The 20,725-nt window shown below is 37.0% G+C and overlaps 1 protein-coding gene across 3 annotated transcripts in view; it reads right to left on the minus strand.

Annotated features, from left to right (window-relative positions):
- Nucleotides 1–20,725, minus strand: part of BMPR1B (bone morphogenetic protein receptor type 1B) — a 382,378-nt gene that overhangs the window by 209,458 nt on the left and 152,195 nt on the right. Inside the window, exon 1 of one of the 3 annotated variants that reach the window (XM_067736924.1) lies at nt 19,404–19,500. The exons of 1 other annotated variant lie outside the window; for it this stretch is intronic. The gene's annotated coding sequence lies outside the window, so the exon portion shown is untranslated. Of the gene's footprint in view, nt 1–19,356; nt 19,501–20,725 lie in introns of those variants that run through there. One more of the 3 variants, XM_067736923.1, reaches the window with a different exon arrangement.

A 20,725-nucleotide genomic window follows, 5' to 3' on the forward strand; every position in this document is an offset into this window, starting at 1 on the left:
ACAGGGGTCCTGTATGTGCAAAAGGAACAGAACCTTGACAGAAATTTTAAAAAGGGCGAGCCCTCCAGGATAGAGTAAAAGATCTTCCCAAAGAAGAAACTGAATTACACAAAAAATGCAAGGGCCAAATCAGACAAAGCCTTGTATTCCATGCCACAAACTGAGATTTAACCTGCACAACCTGCCATGCAGGCGACGTGGGATCGCTGAAGGCTGCAACCAGGAGTGTGACGTTACCAAAACTGCATTCCAGAAAACTCATCCAGAAAGCGTTAAGAAAGACAATAGAGCAGAACAGAGAAGCCGAGTGGCCAGGAGACCAATCAGAGGCTGCTACTGTTTTACAAACAAAGGATCGCTGGAACTGTGGATTCACTCCAGATATCCTAGCACATGTTGGTATTTTAAAAGCTTGTTAAATGAGTTAATAGATGAACAAAAAATAACGTTGCTAGAGTAGGGCAAGAATATAAAGAATCGTAAAAGATAAGCACAAATGTTATGGCCTGATGCTGTAGGAAACAGGAAGTCACTGAAAGTTTTCGATCAGAGGAGGGACATAATGTGAACTATGTTTAAGAAAGCTTACCATGTTATCGCATATCTGACAGAATGAATAAATGATAGAATTACAAATGATTTAAGAACGCTTGCAACAAGACAGCTCAAGTAGTTCAAACATGAGCTAAAAATGTTCAGCCTGGTAAGGGACCAGTATAAGTACAGAAAAAAGAAAGATAAAAAAGACATTTTCAAAGAAAAACAAATGAGGTCAGTCAATAGACGAGATCAGCAAATTTTTTTCTATAAAGGGGCAGATCGTAAATGTTTTAGGCTTTGAGGGCCACATGGTCTCTAACACACCTACTCAACCCTGCCATGGTAGCAAGAGAGCAGGCACCGCCAGCCACAGACAATGTGTAAGCAAATGGGCATGGCTGTGTTTAAACAAAACTTTATTTACAAAACAGGCAGTGGGCTGGATTTGGCCAGCAGACCATTTACTGACTCTAGGAGTAAATGAAGCTGGGGAGACTATCTCACTCACGATTACATGCACTATGAATGATAGGAAAAACCTAACATAACAGTGGCTTAAACAAGACATAATTTTATTTCTCTCTTGTAGACAAAATCCCCAGGTAACAGAGACGTTTGGTATGGCAACTCTACAATCCTAAAAAAACCAGTCTCTTTCCATATCATTTTCACACCATCCTCCATGCATGACTGCTAGCTCTTGGGTCAAGATACCTGCTTGAGGTTCAACCATCAAATTAGCATTCTAAGGGAAAAAGAGTAGAAAAGGGCACACCCTTCACTCTGAGAACAATTCTATAAGTCACAAAGCCTTTCTACTTGGCTAGCTGTCTACTGTCACTGAAAGTCAAAAAAGACTGCACTTGTTTCAAAGTGAACAGCTAAGTGTCTTAAGCCTTTATCGTTCATTCTCCCTAAACCAGAAAATACTTTTTATTAACCTCTTGATTGTTGGCCTGTATAAAATTTCTTACTGGCTGAAGGTTACTCAATAAACTCTTTTCCTTCTGTCTGAAGTAATAAAACTATACAACACTATAAACATTTTCCACGTTTAACTCCAAGATATTTGGTTTTCTGGCCAGAAACAGTAGAGCTTTTGTTTTTAAAACTAAAGCAGTCCCTTAGACCTAATTTGCCTCAGAAGGCCCAATAGTTTTCTCTCCTTATATTCTAACATTACTATCACCTATTCCTAAAACACATCGATATATAAGAGACTGACCTCACTGACTTGGGTTGTCCCTGAAAATGGTTCACTGACATAAAGTCATAGGAAAAACAACAATGTCCAAAGATAGAGATCTCTTAAAGAGTCTAGTATACTGGAGATTTATGCTATGAAATTATGTTTAGATAAGCAAGAGGCTTAATACTACAGCGCTAATGAAGAGATAATTCCCTCAGAACTGGTTAACACGGCTATATTATTTCCTTTTATTGAGACATAATTTGACTTTCCTTAAAAGATGACATGACTAAAACTGCCATCAGAAAACAAAAAGATTTGCAAAGTTTAGAGCCCTTCATATTAGCAAAAAGTGATAAAAATTTAGCATCTCAGATAATTCCTACAAGTTAAGAGGGGTTGAGCCTTAGGACCATGCAATAATTCAAGATGTGCTGACACTCTCAATTTAAACAATAATTCAAGAGCTCTTAAACTTTTACTTTGACACTGAAAACATGCAGACAATTCAATTAACATTTAAATCTCTGAAAACTAATTTTTAGTTTATCTAAACTAATTTTTAGATTAACACATTGACCTCTTTATTTTTCACTTTTAAGGGGATTTCAAAAATAATCACAAAACTTTCCCAGTTGCAACTAAAGTCATACTTTCTACCCTAGATTTAATTTCAGATATATCTCAACTCACATAATATTTTTATTACTTGACATTTTAATCAAAGATCAAAAACTTCACCAGCCAAAGCATTTCCAAAAGCTCTGTGAATTAACTTTATGAAATGGAATCCAACTACATATTTTGTAATGAAATTTTATGTTACATTTCAAGAAAGAATGCTGTCCTTATAAATATAGCCCATGTGGCTCAAACAATAATATTGGTAAAAATATTTAAAAGAAATGTGAGAAGAAACATTCTAATAATCCAAAGGAATATTCAACTTTCAGAAGTCTCCGTAAAATGCTTACAGACTCTCTCAGGGACTACCCACATGTCCGACCTGACTGGTCTGGGAAGGATCCTTAGACCTTACATGTTCTCACAGAGACGCAGGAGGGGAGAGCACCTGACCACGTCATTTCAGGGCACTCCACATGTCTTATGAGACTGCTGACTACCTAAACATTACAATGAATTGCTAACAAGATCATTTCAAATGCTTTCGAAGGTACTTTAAATACATGAGCAATATGTGAAATAGATGCTCTTTTTTCATATTAAGAATATACAGAGATTAGTGTAGTAAAGAAATGTTTTTGACCCTCTTAAAATTCTTTTCACGTCACACTCCAGTTAATAACCTTTAACACAAGTTTACAAACCCAGCCTGGTTTTCAAGCAACTCTAAAATCTGGTCTCCCCTTATCTCATAGGCACTTAACCTCTCATGACTCCCAATATGAAGCTCTTTTAACCTGCCAAATCGGCTTTCTCACATTTTTCCAATCATCCCATGCTCATTCCAAACTTAGTGTTTTTTTGTTGTTGTTGTTGTTGTTTTTGTGGTACGCGGGCCTCTCACTGTTCTGGCCTCTCCCGTTGCAGAGCACAGGCTCCGGACGCGCAGGCTCAACGACCATGGCTCACGGGCACAGCCGCTCCGCGGTATGTGGGATCTTCCTGGACTGGGGCACGAACCCGCGTCCCCTGCATCGGCAGGCGGACTCTCAACCACTGCGCCACCAGGGAAGCCCCGAACTTAGTGTTTTAAACATCATTTATAACTCCTGACCTTTTGCTTACACTTGCACTACCATCCTCCCCCCCCAGGGAAAACCCCAATGTTCTCAGGTGACCCACCCGGACCACATGCTAACCTAAGCCAAGTCCTCTCATTTCACTCCACTACCGCTCTTATTCTGACACCAGACACCACCTGAGAATCCTTATATAAGCAGCAATCATTTCTGAATAACAACGAATACTGTGGGACTGCTGTTATGGCTGGAACTGCACTCCCCCCAGGTTCACATGCCGAAGCCCCAAGTACCTCAGAATGCGACTGTACTTGGAGACAGGACCATCAAAGAGGTAATTAAATTAAAACTAAACTGTTCGGGTGGGCCCTAATCCAATATGACTGCTGTCCTTATGAGAAGAGGAGACTAGGACACAGGAAAAGACACCACAGACTGTGCCCACAAAGGGAAGACCGTGCGAAAAGGTAGCAAGCAGGCAGCCATCTGCAAGCTCAGGCAAAGAAGCCTCTGATGCCTGCACGCTGACCTTGGACTTCTAGCCTCCAAAACTGTGACAAAAGCAATTTCTGTTGTTAAGCCACCCAGTCTGTGCTATGCTGTTTTGGCCACCCTAGCAGACTACCATCTCTGCCATGTGCTCACTGTGTAAAGTGTCTTCCTTATATTAATCATTTAACCCTCAACACAGCTCTGTGTGTTAAGTATGGTTATTATCTGAGAAAAATGAAAGAAATGAAGCCATTTGCTCAAGGTCTCCAAGTAGACCCCAGCACAAAGTAGAGCCTAGGTCTGCTTTCCTCTGAAGCTCATGATATTAAACACCATATTTCGCTGACCATATGTGAATGATCCAAAGATAACCTTATTACCACTAGTACTACTTTCTGAGTAGAATGCTGATGGGTGACGAACTGATAGGTTGAGAAGTAGAAAGCTTTTTTTCCTTTTCTTTTTTTCTTTCGTATGTATTTTAAGAACACATGTAGTAGTCAGCTTAATTAATTAATAAATGGCCCATTTAAAAGACCTGTTTTCAAAATGATCAAAGAATGGAATTCAGCACACATAGGTTTACCTTGGTTCCATCCATGTTATGCTTCTTAATTCACATCAAACATGAGCGATAACCCACAGTAGTCAGGACCTAATAAAAGTTACCATATTTCACTGATACAACGGCCTGCATGTTTTTCATTGTGACATCCTGGAAAAAGGTACATCTTAAATCAATAACACTTTACCACCCCTACAGGCATGTTTTCACACGGTGACATCTCTGAAATCGGATTATATCTTAGAGTTGATTAAATACTTTAGTTCACTATTTGAAGTTATGTGTTACTTCCTAGACTTGAGTAAAAAATGATCATGAGATCATCTACGAAGCACCCCTGTGATGAGCTAAAGTAATACAGGAAAGGTAGGTCAAAGGAAGATGGTTTTCATCTACATTTATAGTGCAGACAATGGGGGGAAAAGACAAGAGAGAAATGAAAGAGCAAATGCTGATTTCAAACATCCTGAAGTCTCCTAAGGAAAAAAAAAAACAGAAAGGAAGAGCCACAAAGAGTTCCTACACACATTCTCCCACCCACACACTGCAAAAGGAAAAAACCACCCAACAGAGGCAGACTCCATGGGCACAGTCTGTCCATAAAGTGGAAACCAGTCTCACACTTTATAATCACACTACCGCCACAGAAGGCAGGCCTCCTGCATAACGTATCGAGTTTCACAGCCATGCTCAAACACAGGACTGTTAAAACTAATCCACAGCAAGATCTGCGAATGAGAAGAAAGATAGGTAAATACCCACATGAAATATGGCCCCAATTAGAGAACTCAACACTTGTCCTACAGATTGTTTGTTTCTCTGGCAAATGCATAAACCAATAACAACTGAACCCTGTGTTCATCAACACAGCAATCCACACTTGAAAAGACTTTTTTAAAACCACAATCAAGTCTGCACATCTTTAGCTACCTCTTAAATGATTTCTATTTCTATTAGAAACTAAACAATTTTGATATCACAAAGAATACAGCCTACAGCTCATTAAAAAAAGACGCAGTTGTAAACTGAAACCAGGACAGTCTCTCTGATGAGTAAAAAAAAAAAAGATAGATTAATTTCAATTTTTTTCCTTTAAACAACATAATAAAAGTCAAAGTCTATTTCCACCAAAAGGCTGCCAAAAAAAACTACTGATGGGATTTGCCAATGATCCACAATTTATGTTATAAAGTTAGACAAGAGTACCACTAAGTCTAGCTAAGTTGTTAAAAAGCAAATTCTAGTCTGTTACTGGCACCCAAGTAGCTAGAAATTAAATCCAGAACTCTACCACCATAAATATTTTGCAAACTCAAAACTCCATTTTTTCTTGCTGGAGATGAGCTTTACCAGTTGTTTTTAATCAGACAAATAAGAAACCATTAAAATCTGATGTGCTGACCTAAATTATAAAAGAAGTTATAAAATAAGCTCTACCCCACATTCCAAACCAGGAAAGTCTTTTATCTTTTTGTGTTGTTGTTGATAATTATATTATGTCTTTATCAGGAGGGAGCTATCATAAAAACAACTTTCATTTAAAAAGAAATAAAAGAAAGATTATAAGGCATGATTAAAGAAAGTATGATGGAACATAATTTCAAAATGTTGGATCTCGAAAAACTGTAAAGGCTTTCATTTATTGTGAAATAAAGTTAAATTTGTAATCATGATCACAACTAAATAAAATCCATTGGCAATATCAAATTCCTTATTTTTAACCTGGGGATAATAGTAGTTCCTGCCTCATAGATTTGTTGTAAGAACTGAATGTGTTAATATGTGTAAAGCAGTAAGAACGTCTAGCATAGCAAGCTGCATTAGCGTTTGCTCTTAGGATTAATATTAGTAACCATCAGCTATTAGTATTAACATAAGCATGAACATTATCAGCATTGTGTGAAGGTCTAGTTCAGCATCATCAGTCCACATACAACTCCATTTAAGTTGCACCCCACAGGAAGCCTCTTCTCATTAGCCCAGCTCTTACAGACACTGCTTTCTTCTAAATTCCTACTGCTTTCTGTTAGTCTGACCATATACTACAGAATTTAATTACATTTTTAATTGTTCACTGTTGAGCATGTTAATCTTAAATAATCAAATGGATTATAAAAGGCTTTAAAAAGAAGAGACCATGAGTTTACCACTTCTGCTGTCCTTTCTGGTTCTCAAGCCTCAGACTCTTAGGAGAGCAACTCCCTACAGAGCAGAGAGCAACACTGGATCATTTTCCACCAACACCAGTCATAGTTGAGGCAGAAGGTGATAAAAGCTGAGAAAACCTTAAAGGTACAGATGAGGGCCCTGGTCTTCTAGAAAGAGAAATATGCATACTATAAAGTAGCATTAAGTTCCAAGCTACATCTCATGCCTACTATATAATTCCTGCTGTGTAAAATTCTAAAGAAGAAAAGATAATCCAACTATAAGGGTTAGAAAAGACCTAACGCAGAAGGACCAAAAATGTGAAGAATAAACCTTATGTAATGAACTACCAGTTACAGAGCAGCAACGCCACAGTAAATAATTTTCCTACTGTAAGAAAAATAGCTAACATATACCAGGTGTTCAGTAGATGCCAGGAACTATTCTAAGTGCTTTATAAATATGAACACATTTGATTTTCAAACTATCCCTATGAGACAGGCACTGTTGTTTCCGTCTTAAAAATATGGGAAGTGAGGTACAGTAAAGGTTAAATGATTCTCACAAGATCATGCAGCTAATAAGTGGAATGGCTGAGTTATAATCCCAGCAATTTGGGCTCTCAACTCCATACTCTTTATCATTACGTAAAACTACTCTTTATGAGCTCATGTAATTCTCATAACAATCCTGCAGAGGATGTCGGGCATTCCAAATATTGTAATCTATGTGAACAGAGTCCCTAGAGTTGTGCAGTACACAGTCTGAGCAGCCATGTGTGGCAGCCATAATGATCTGCATCGTAGAGGTAGAAAGTTTAATGATTTAGCCAAAGTTGCACAGTTTATACAATCAAAATCTGAAATATAGTCAGTCTCACTCTTCACTCAAACACGGAATCAGCGAAGCTGAGACAGGGTATTGAGCGAGATTTGTTCTGGGACCCAAGGAATAAACCAGTTTGGTTTAATAAGAGAAAGAATAAAGAAAAAGGATAAAGGTACTTAGCTCATTTCCCATCTAATCTCTATGCTGTGGGTGGGAGAAAAAAGTCATTGAATGTTCCTGAAAAGCACAGTGTATACAGCACTGTCCCAAAGAGCTGAACCTACCCATGTTATAAGGATGAACTGTGTAACTATACCAGCAGTATATTACAAAGGAATCTCTTCTCCAGAGGAAAAAAAATTCAAGCAGCAGCAAAGAGAAGAACTAAAGGCTCAGCATCGGAAAGATGACAGCAATGGATAGGGTCTAAACAACATGGAGAAGTGCTTAAAAACAGAGTTGTCACAGGATAGAATTCATGAATGGACATAAAAATATTCTGGAAATAGAAAAACTCTTACAAATGCAAAATGTTACAGCCCATTATAATGGAGAAGCAAGGAATACTGAATAAAGGGTGGGATGAGAATGCGGTCTAGTTTTCAAGATCAGCTGGAGTTTGTGTTACACAGTGATTTCATTTTTGATTTTGCATTTGCAATACTGTAAACTCCCTGAATAGCATTAAGAAAAATGTAAGAACCATGAATTACAAAGTTAAGATACAACTGATTATATTTATTACATGTAAATTTGTACTATTTAAATCCCTCTCAAATGACTAGGAAAAAAAGACTCAAATAAGAATATAAAACACTACGTAAGCCATCAAGATGCCCTTCAGTCGTAGGTAGATGGATAAACTGTAGTATATCCAAACAGAATACTATTCAGTGCTAAAAAGAAATGAGTTCTCAAGTCATGAAAAGACACGGAGGGAACTTACATGCATATTATTAAGTGAAAGAAGCCAATTCAAAAAGGTTACATACTGTATGATTCCAAGTATACGATGCCCTATAAAAAGCAAAACTGTGGAGTCAGTAAAAAGATTAGTGGTTACCAGGGGAAGGGGTGAACAGGCAGAGTACATAGGATTTTTAGGGTAGTGAAAATACCATAGTGATGGGTACATGCATGTCATACATTTGTCCATACCCATAGAATGTACACCACCATGGAGAGTAAACTGTTATATAAACTATAAACTTTGAGTGATCATACTATGTCAGTGTAGGTTCACCAGTTGTAACAAATGTACCATTCTGGAGGGGGATGTTGATAATGAGGAATGCTATGCATGTGTGGAGGCGGGGAGTATATGGGAAATCTCTATACCTTCCCCTCAGTTTGGCTGGGACCCTAAAACTGCTCTTAAAAAATAAAGTCTTAATATAAATAAACAAAACAAAACATACAAGAACTTTTTGGCTTCATGATCTGCACATGTGATGTGCTTATTCATGCTTCTATTTAGAGGCTGGAAAACTTTATTTGAGAAAAATAACATTTATTAAGACTTAATATTAAGTCTGATACTTATTTTTCAGAAGTCATTTTATTCTCAGCAATTCCATCACATAGGAATTAACACATCCATTTGGCAGATGAGAAAATTGAGTCTTGGTTAAGAAAGTTATGTAAGGAACTTGTGAGGGTGAAGATCTAGCAATCTGTAAGCCTCTAACAGGTATGATTACAAATCCAAAACTCCTTTTTTTCCCCCACTAAAATATCATGTCTCAAACCTCCAAGTATCGGTCAGTTCGATAAGAATTTCATAAATCTGAGTAGGTTCACCTTTGTAATCTCCGGCTCTTATAAAAGGAAATTAACTGAAAGCCTATGTCAGGTACTCTTTTCTATCACCTGCTAGTAAAAGCTGAACTAGCTTAAGATGCCTCTACCTTACTGTAAAAATACATTCTATAAAGGGAATATGAACTAATATTTTAATGGCAATGAGCAAAGAAATATAATGGCAAATACTAAAACCAAAGTCTAAATGAGACTGTTTTTTCCCCCACAATAAGATTTCTGGGGAAAAAAAAAGCAACCATTTCCAAGTACTCAGCAGAAACTGGAGACAAAAAAAAACAACAAAACAAAACCCTGCAAAAGTGACATTAAGCAGTCTGTGGCACATTCTTCTGTACTTGATAATGAAACCAAGTATTTTTTTTTCTATTTTTTTTTTTTTTTTTTTTTTTGCGGTACGTGGGCCTCTCACTGTTGTGGCCTCTCCTGTTGCAGAGCACAGGCTCCAGATGCGCAGGCTCAGCGGCCATGGCTCATGGGCCCAGCCGCTCCACGGCATGTGGGATCTTCCCAGACCGGGGCACGAACCCGCATCCCCTGCATCGGCAGGCGGACTCTCAACCACTGCGCCACCAGGGAAGCCCAAGTATTTTTCTTTTAAAAGGTTAATATAATTGTGATTTTAAAAAAATTATAGTTGCCTTTGAATGCTAATATATGAGGAAAATATAAATGAGAGGCAGAGATAACTAGCATAGTTCTTTTCTATCAATTAAAAGGTCTTTCTTCACCAGATTCAAAATCACCTATTTCCATTATTCCACCTTTTAGAACTTTATTGTAGTGACGTGGAAAGATGCTCAAATATAAAGAGGAAGAAAAAGAAAGTTCAAAACATAGGATGTACACTGAAAAAAAATATGTGAGACCCTAGCTAACAATTAACATTGATTTTCTCTGAATGGGGGGGGATCAATTTTTTATGTTACCTATTGCTACAATTTATAATTAAAATATATTACCTTTGCAATTAGAAAAAAAGTAATATTTTTAAAAGGCAACTTTACAGTTTCTTGTTACAGGAGATTACATGCTTGATACAAAGCCAAAAGAAATTTCAGAAATTCAACGTCTAAACTATGAGTAGATAATAGGTACAATTTTTGTTATATTAAAACAGGTAATTCATACTTATGGATATATTCATTGGTCTCTATCAGTGGCTTTTCTTTTGAATTTTTATTTATTTTTTATATGGCAGGTTCTTATTAGTTATCCATTTTATACATATTAGTGTATATGTGTCAATCCCAATCTCCCAATTCATCACACACACACCCCACCACTTCCCCCTCCTTGGTGTCCATACATTTGTTCTCTACATCTGTGTCTCTATTTCTGCCCTGCAAACCAGTTCATCTGTACCATTTTTCTAGGTTCCACATATATGCGTTAATATACGATATTTTTCTCTTTTAGATCCATCCACGTCTCTACAAATGACCCAATTTTGTTCCTTTTTATGTCTGAGTAATATTCCATTGTATATATGTACCACATCTTCTTTTTCCACTCATCTGTCGATGGGCATTTAGGTTGCTTCCATGACCTGGCTATTGTAAACAGAGCTGCAACGAACATTGGGATGTATGTGTCTTTTTGAATTATGGTTTTCTCTGGGTATATGCCCAGTAAGTACTCACTTCTTTTAGCAAGGATTGTACATGATTATTTGTGAGATCATTGTTATTCTCATAGTATAAATTTTAATGAAATAGGGAATTATAAAGGATATTCTTCTAAAAATTTTCCTATCTCAGGAATTTTGATCTTTCTTGTTTAAAACACTGTGCAGAATTTTACATATCCCAGGAAAAGACATTATTTCCAAGTTATTAATTTTTTTACAACAAAAAACAGACACATGGAAGGCATACAGTTTGTCACTGCAAATCAGAGTAATAAATTATTATTCATAAAGAAAAAGTCTGATAAGATACAATAAAGAATTTTAAAGGTAGGCCTGTAACAGTTATATAAATTTCTCTGCTAAAATTATTTATTTCTGCTTTACTATTACACAGATTAGAAATAGATATATTTATTTTCCTACACAAACATAATCCATAGATGTTTTAATCAAGATATTTTTTTCATATCATCACGTTAGATTCTTACCTTTATGGTAAAAGTAAGCTTTTTTTTTAACCTTCGAGGAAAATAATACTTGCTTTTTTTCTATTTAAAGGCTGGAAATGGAACGCTCAAATGCTGGAAAACCTGATATTTTCAAAATAAAATTCAACTGAAGATATGCTACATCTACTGACACAAACTACAAGTCAATTTCTTATTGATTCTGTGAAGTTATACTGAATAAGAGGTAGAGAAAAACCTTTTAGCCAATGTGCTAAATGACGGTCACCCCTGGTTTCCCCAGTTGTATTATGAAATGTTCCATACATGGGGCCCATGTCATTACTAGATCTGTTAACAGTTTCACAGCTCAGAGCCTGGCTTCATTTGTTAAGCATCAAGCTGCCCTATCACTTGTATAGAGCTGAAAAGGTTGTTATGGTTCATAATGTAAAACTCACCAAAGTGCACAGCTGCTGTTCATATTCTCAAAGAAGTCTGTTATAATAATGATGTCACGGAAAAAGGCTGGAATCTATTACATGTCCCAGACAGCCAAGCCATTCAATCTCTCCAGCCAATGCAGGTATATAGGTTGCACTATAAACATTGCGGTAGCATCACAATAAGGCAAAAAAGTTCAGTACAAAAAAAAAAAATCACTGAGGGCAGGTGATTAGGACCTATATTTATAGTTCTGTCTTAAGGAAGCTTCACTTAACCACTGGAACTACCCACAAAGCACGAACATCACCATCTAACTGACACCCTACTGTGAACACCAAGCTTTGCAAAAATTACAATATAAATCATCAGGCTCTTGAAGGAAACTATACAAGGTCATCTAAACAAACGAAACAATTTCTCTTTAGCTATAATATGTATCTACACAGGAAGTGTGATAAATTGAATCCTGGCCTCCAGAGAAATGCAAAGCAATAATACATTATTAATTTTAAGAGCTAACCTATGAATTTAAAAACTGCTATCACTTGTTATGGCACAGAATGTTAAGTAGCTCCAGACCCTGGCAGATAGAAGAGAAGATGTACAAAAGAAGGCTGGTTTCCTTATTTTATTATTCTTGTATAACAAGACATACAAACCATTTTCCAAGTGAGAATTTTTAAAGGGATTTTAGAGATATACGAATATTAAATAGTTTCTACTGTATACATCTGCAACATTTTAACTATTTTCATGAAATTAAAAATTAAAGAAAAGAGAAATTTTGAGCATCAAAAGACAACTATTAAAATTATTTCAATGCTCTTGAGATAAGAACAGAGCAGATGCCGAACACTGAAAAAGGCCTAGATTCCAGTTCCAAATCTGCCACTAATTACTTGTTTAACCTTAAACGATTCACTTAACAGCACTCCATTTCAATTCCCTTCACTTTAAAAATGAAAACCATAAGAAATGACAATATATGAAGTTCCACTTCCCCACAATAGTATTTCTCAACCTACAGTCTTCAGGTATGGGAGGACCAAGCCTCTGAATGATGACAGTTCAGCCAGACTTGCTTAGGCAGGGCGCTGTCCTATGCACTGAACACATGTTAATTCATTTAACATTCAAACAAACCTATGTGTTAGGTACTATTATTATTATCCTCATTTACAGGTAAAGACAAGTAGTGAATGGAAGAGTGAGAATTCACATTCAGGACAACCGACTCCGGGGCCAGCTCTTTTCTCCGCCATACGAGACTACTGCATTATACTGAGATATTCTTTGGAATGAAGAGGTCTAGCTGTTTTATTTTCTAGTAATAGGGAAAAGTAAAAGTTTCAGAGTGGAAGGTTTGCTGATTGAGGATACTGCAGTGCTTCAGGTCACAGCTGTTCTACAATACAGTACAATATGCGGAGAAAGTATTAGACAATCCCTAGCTCCTAATCAGTTTTATTTTGTTCACAAAATGCAAACATATCCTCAGGGTTGCACATATGACCATTTTATCTGCATGGACATACTCTATCGTATGCCTGCAACTCTAAGGTAAAAATTCTTAACACCCACTTATATTTGGTGTTATACTCTGAGGCTAGAATTCAGTACAATAATGGTATACCATAAAGCGGCAGCAACAGTTAAATGTGATATTAGCTATAAGATGACATTTAAACATAGTATCTGTTACACATAACTACAGTTTGAAAATGAAATGTTTCAACCATGATTATTTATGGCTGAAGGCAAACCCTACTTATGAGCATGAAAATGGCTCTGTTTAATTTACTGCCTATTGAGACTTGTTTCTTTGGTTGATTAATTGTAAGTAAACCAAGAACAGTTTAATCTCAGCAGCATGAAACATAAATATTCTGAAGTTCTAAAGTTTGTTTACTATCTTGACAGGAGTACAATATACTCACAAAATTTCCTACATGTTCCCAGTCAGTTATGATCACTAATCAGTTAACTTCACAGATAGAAAATACCTTACATATTTTTTACTTCTTCATCGAAGTGGTGAAATGTAGAGATTCTTTTCCTCTATTTTAATAGGCCACATAGCTCTAAAATCTCTGAGAATTCCAACTCCTTCACTGCATCTTCACGCAGCTGTGAAAATAAAGTTACTCTGACTGCATTTAAGTTCTTCCTTGCCACAATATAATATACATGCCAAAGTACAGAAGAAGAAAAGAAAAATCAATTGAGCAGCATCAGGGCTACAGAAAACCAATCCTCATCCTACCGCTTCCTCCTCTTTCTGAAGCAACAACGACAGGCAGGTAGAACTCAAATCCGACTCGCTTTTCTGTCTTCTAGTCCTTCACCTGTGCCAAAGAACTATGTAATCAGAGAACTCCTTTTACAGCAAATAGCCCCTGTACAAGGTAAGGGTGGAAACAGATTCTAAATCATGTGAAACGTTTTGGGCACAGCTGGCAGAACACCTGTTGGGCATGGATGAGTGATGTGTGAAACACAAAACAACAGAAGCAAAGGACTGTTCACACAGCTCTCACTGCACACTTTTCAGACAATTTTAAATTTGCTCAAAGACTCTGATGAAAAAGCAACAAACTAGAATTAGATTAACATTTTATTTTTCTTCTTGAGCACAGAAAGCCACGCACTGAAAATAAGCTCCCCAAAACGAATCGTTATCAATTCAATTCAACAATCTCACGGATGTAAGAAAGTACTATTACATGCTAATTTTTCTTTCTTTTACTTGTTTATGTGGCCCACACCACCTGCCAACTTTCACCATAATTTTTAATCTTTTTAAATGTCTACATTTTACAGACAAAAATGGAAAACCTCTGTAAAGAAAATATTACTTTCAACTTTACTATTTTGAACTACTAAATGTTTACTCAAAGTTAATAACCGGCACTTTTTTTTTCTTTCATCACCTATAGGAGAGCCAGAGTGTACATTTCACAACTAAAGTGTAGAAGGCGTGTAAAGAAAGAACCTAGTTGAATTTCATAAGATTTTTCACCAAACCAAAAAAATAAATAAAATATGGCTTCCATCATTAAAGTTCCAACATTCGAATAAAGCATCTGACTTTCTACCTCTGAGAACTTGTTTCTAACCACTCAATAAGCATCTACTGCATCCTTATAATGTACCTACTACCATGTACCTTAAAATTCAATCAACTTTTCCACAGGGAGTTGGAAAAAAGCAAGCAGAGAAATCCGTTAACTATCTGTGCCAAAATCCAGTCATTCAAGGATGAAAGCCTTGAGAGGATTATGAAAACGAGAATGCACTTTAGGGGTGAACTCCGGAGATCAAAAGAGGATGAGTAACAGAACTTGGTAATACATTCAATTCAGCATAAAGGAGAGGAACGAGTTTGGTGCGATTACAGTGGCCTTAGTGCATAGCTAACGATATGGTAAAGAAACGCTGAAATGAGTAATAACCTAAGTTGACTAGCAATCCAGCAGCCTCATAGAAATTCAGCCCATACGTATTGTACAACTCAGTAATGTTTACTTCTTCACATGTTCAACACTTGTGATAAAGGCAAAAGAAAAAAATCTTTAAAAACTTAAAGCTCTGGCAAAACTACAGAAATTTTTATCAGGAACTATGACATGTTGAAGATATCATAAGCAATGCTGCAGAAGCCTGAATTTATAAGAAGTCAGGTGGAAAAACTAACCAGACCCAGTGTCTGTGTCTTGAACAATTCTTGCTTTGTTATTTCATAAATGTTTGGTTTTTACATCATCATCATAATAAACCCCCCCCCATGCATTAGTATTGTTGGCTTCGTTTCTGGACAAATAAAAAAGAGGGGGGAGGGTAGTATTAGATTAATTTGTAATAGTATCTGATTCAAAACAAACAATTCAACTTGAAGCACTGACCACACTGACTAACCAGAATACTGTTGAAATTCACCAGGTACTTACAGGACGGCTGGATTCCTTCAATTGTGGCAAAAGTATCCTAAAATGGCTTTGGCTTTCAAACGTGTCACACCAAAACAAGACATTTTCCTAGGTAATATCTAAAAACAGTTATATCAAACTATGAAAATCTGAAAATATAACCACTAACCCTAAAAACTGGAAAATAACAAATGAGACTTTTTGCTACATATTACCAAATTGTGTTAGTAATATGCCACCTCTGCCGATTGTTTCCAGCAAGAAATTAAGAGAAAATAAGAAAGCTATGGCTAGATATCAAATGTTAGTTTTCAGTTTGCTTTGGACCTGACTTTAAGTGACAAAGCTTATGAATTTTACAAACTTGACAAAGTAAAGAAACTCATACTACATTAGTCTAGGAAAATTTACAAATGTGCAAGTACAATGGGCCCTCAGGCCCACTTTCAAATTGTAGTTTAAGTTTTCATGACAACCTAATAACATCACAGACCACCATACTGTCAAGAACTATTACTTCTATGTTGAAGAGTTCAGTTATTACCCTGGTTTTAACTCATAGTGTTGGTTACTCCCTAATTATAAAAGCTGTAAAAATTATTCTACCGCAAAGGAGAAGTGTGGGAAAAACTTAAATTTGTAGTTGTAGTTCTTTTTGGCTCACATACAGAATTCTCAATCTATCACTTTAAGCTTCTGGTTCCATCACCAATTTCCTTAATCCTTTGCTGAAAGTTGGTGATTCCCAATTTACGATGCCAGAGTCCTAAAAAAATGTATTCGTCAAACAGTAAAGGGGACACAGTGACTAAAAGTTGAGTTTATGTTATCAGATGGTCTGGGGTCTTGGGCAAAGCTTAAAAACCTCTCTTTGCCCTAGTTTCCCTTCAACATAGGGTTGAGGTAGAAACAGTGTATTGTGGAAATTATGATGTGCTTTAAAAGAGGGTTTGGCATATGGTAAATGTAGCTATTATCAGAGTCTGTCTTTTGGTGCCTAGAAATACGCAGCAACTTGAAGCCACTACTACCTCCCTATGTTTGAAAAGCTATCAATTCAGCACGCTCTAATCCTAAATTGCAAGGACCAAACAGGAGCTTTAAAAATTATAAGTGATTCTGGACTGAGATGGATATAAGTATTTCTTCCTGTTTCTCCCACTAGACAACGACAACTAAAAACTCTGAACATCATCTACAAAATGCACATAGGAAGACTATGGACTGTGCAGAGGAGATGACCAGCCAGGGACCTCAGGACCCAAGGGAAACAACATGGCTTAGAGTTCCCTAACTTTCTTTCTGCCTCACATATCCTAGGCTGAGGCAGCATTATCTTCAATGTACTCAGGAAACTAATAGACAAGTGAGAAATGTATAGTTAAACATTGTGGTTATAGATTTCAGCCTTTAGAGCCCTACATAATTACTTGCTCAATTTGTGAACCTTCTACACCTTCCCACTGGTATTCTCTCTTTTGACTCCCCAGGAAGATGGTTTCTCTCCCATCAAACAGTCGTGCCCCAACTCAGTTTAAACCCTTTCTCACTGTTCCCCTGATAACTAATGAATTTGGCTTGTTTTTGTTATCTCTGGTTTTCTTTTCATTTTCCCCATGAGGGTAAAGAATGTTCTAGACATAACATCTTTGACCCCAGTAAATACTGTTCACAACTATTCTTTAGAAGCAAGCTAAAGAGAGGTCTTACCTCACTGCCATTATAAGATGATTCTGTCAATCATTCCATTTCCTACTTGGGCATCTGCCTGTAGAACTTTATTCAGCCCAGATTCTGTTTCATATGGATTAATCCCTTTCCAATACATACCTAGTATCCACCTCAACTTTCATGCATTGTTCTAATTTCCCCTATTTGATTTTTGGCCCTTTACAAAATAAAAATATTCAACATTTGCCTATACAGTAAACCTATCTAAGACTTACTAAAAATAAGCTAGACAAAACATGCACAGGAAAAGGACTCATCAATCCAATAACCAACACTTTGCTCATGCCTCAGACCACGAACCAACCTCAACTCCCTCACTATCCCATGAAACTTTTATCTAGTCCAAGAAGCTTATCTCATAACTTAAACTTGATCTTTGCCCTTCCTCCAAACCACCATGTGTATTATGTGTGTATATGTTAAACTTTTAAAATACACATAATTCCTTTGTATACTATGCTTTATCTTGTGTTCCCAATTATTTCATGTGTTTACATCTTGTCCACCAAATAAAATCACAACCTGATTGAAAACAGGAACTAAATCATATTCTTAGAATTTTTCCTACACTATAAATAGCATGGTGCTAAAACACAAAGCAGTTATCAATTTATTCATTCAGTGCATGACAGCTGTATCACTGCTAGCTAGTGCGTTGAAGGCTGGGGATGAAGAGGAAAACAGAAGGCGGTGTCTGTCCCCAAAGGGTTTACTGAGTACTGTGAGGGAGCCATGAAAACATTTACATTGAGAATCAAATCAGAGATGTAGTCAAGGCATTAGGAGAAGACAGAGGGGAAGAACCAAACTCTGCCAAGGGAAGTATCACAAACGAAAAAATATTTCCTTCAAATAGAATCATGAAGGATAAATAAAACTTCGCCAGGCAAACAAGAGAAGAGGTAGGAATGACATTCCAGAAAGAGGAAGCAGCACTGTGCCAAAGGACAGAATCATGAATGAATGAGCCAGCAGATAAACTGAGGAACCACTAAAAGTCAATAGGCTATAATGTAGGGAGGGAAAGGGCAGTGACAAGGACAGAATGGCAGGTAAGGATTTGATGAAGCTGAAGGGCCCTGTATGCTACAGGATGTAATCCTGGAAGCATTAAAGGTCATGGATGAGAGCGTGGTAGGATCAGATATCCCTGCTGCTCCTGTAATGGTAGACAGTTTGGAAAGGGGAAAAGTAGACAGATGTTAGGAAGCTATTTTAAAGTATAACTGAGAAATGATGAGGATACGAGAAAAGGGGTGCAAGAAATGGAATCATGATCACTGAAAGTATAGGTGTGGATGAAAACAAACTGAGTGAGAAGAGAGGCAAGCCAAGGAAAGACTGTGCGACGTGGACATTTAACATGAATCTTTACTGGAAGTCCAATCCATTCTTAGTTTGTGAATAAATATTTCTTCTATCTTTATAACTGTAGTTCTCAATGTATAAACAAGAAAAAACAGGCCAAGATGAACATTTTAAAACCTCAACTGGAAACCAAGTTTATCCACCTACTGATCTTGGAATGTCTTTCAAACACTAAGTGTGCAGAGATAACAGAATTCCATCTCCCCCACCCACCCCAACCTGTCAAAGTGAAGACACTGCCAACATACCTGTTCATCAGGTTTTCTTTTGAAATGGGTACAAAGAAAATTCACTTCAAGGCAGTAAACAGAGTCTACGTCACTCTTTCTGTTTGGCCTCTATACAACTTGACTTCCCGCCTTCACTAGTACCTCCCCTTTAGCCCCTACCCCAGATTTCAGATTACTGCTTTAACACCTTAACTAACCTTTATGTGACCTGGTTAGACATATGGTGAATTGCCTGTATAACTTGACACACAAACTCATTTTATGGTTCTTCCCTTAAAATCAATGATTTAATTACCATGAGGTGAAGTATCATGGCAAATCTGACTTGCTTCGGATACCAACCAGATAAACAGGCCACTGATAACTGAAGTAAACAACGTTCTTGATGATTATGCGCAGTGCATCCACGTCAGATACATTCACTCTCTTGACCACGCTGAAACCTATTAAACAAGTAAATAAACGGAAAAAAAATGCAATGTGAGGTTCACATTAGATTTCAACAACAACATGCACACAAAACCTAAAACTTTCACTCCACTACTGGAAGCAACATAACTTTAGAAAGGTAAAGCATTTTCCTCTCAATTCATATGCCAGTATCTATTTATTCTGTTCATCCTAATATCCTGTGAGCATCTACTATATCTATGCACTACGCCTTCACTGAAAAGTATATGAAATCTTGCATTTTCGTTTTGGTAAAGTGACTGCCAATAACCGAATGAAAACGGCATCTACCCAAAGGCTACCACCTCATCCTTTAGTTCTCAGCTCCAATACTGCCTCCCTGAAAGCTATTCACTGAATATTTTGGCTACAACAGCATCTCACACACCTTCCAGTCACTCTCTGTCCTTTCAGCTTGTTTCACTGTGTACATAATAAGCAGCCTTGTCTTGAGTTACATTATTACTCTTTGTGTATGACTATTGCTACTGGACCGTAAGCCTCCGAAGAGCTGGGAAGCAACAGTCTTGTTCACCACTTTATCAGCAGTGTCTAGAAGAGTGCCTGCCCTGTGCTCAACAGACATTTGGTGGCCTAATGAGTGCTTCCAAATCCACAAACTACCAAAATATTAAAACTCTGCTGTAAATAAAATCCTAACAGAAAAGGGTTTATTTGGTACTTCTGTGAGTTCACAAGACCCAGAGAGATGCATAACCAGACATTGACAGGCTAACATAAACAGATTTTTTTCATTTTGGCTTCTATCCAGCACTGATAGTGAATTCAGTGGCAGTCAAATGTTAACCGCCCTTGAAGAATATTTAAACTGTCTCTAAAATGAAGAAGGGAGAAAAGGAATATAAGGGGAAATAAAATTAATAAAGTTAATCTTCTTACTGATAGAAGCATAAATAGCAGAGTCAGGAATTCATAACATAAACACTTTTTTTAAATGTCACTCAAGCGTCAAGTTCCTATTTTTTTCTAGGAGTGACTGTGGTTGTTAATGAGCATACTACACTGGAACAGATAATACAGAAATTGTGGGAGTCTATATAAGTTGGCTCCTCTGGAGGTCAGAAGGATATTTGGATCAAATAATGTGAGGGCTTTGTTCAGTACTACTATAAAATATAAAAGAAGAAAACTGAAACAAAAAGGCACACAGAACCTTGTAGTATCTTACTTCCAAAACATGCGATGGGATAAAG

The sequence above is a fragment of the Pseudorca crassidens genome, chromosome 4, assembly GCF_039906515.1.
Source record: "Pseudorca crassidens isolate mPseCra1 chromosome 4, mPseCra1.hap1, whole genome shotgun sequence".
In the NCBI taxonomy this organism is placed as follows: domain Eukaryota; kingdom Metazoa; phylum Chordata; class Mammalia; order Artiodactyla; family Delphinidae; genus Pseudorca; species Pseudorca crassidens.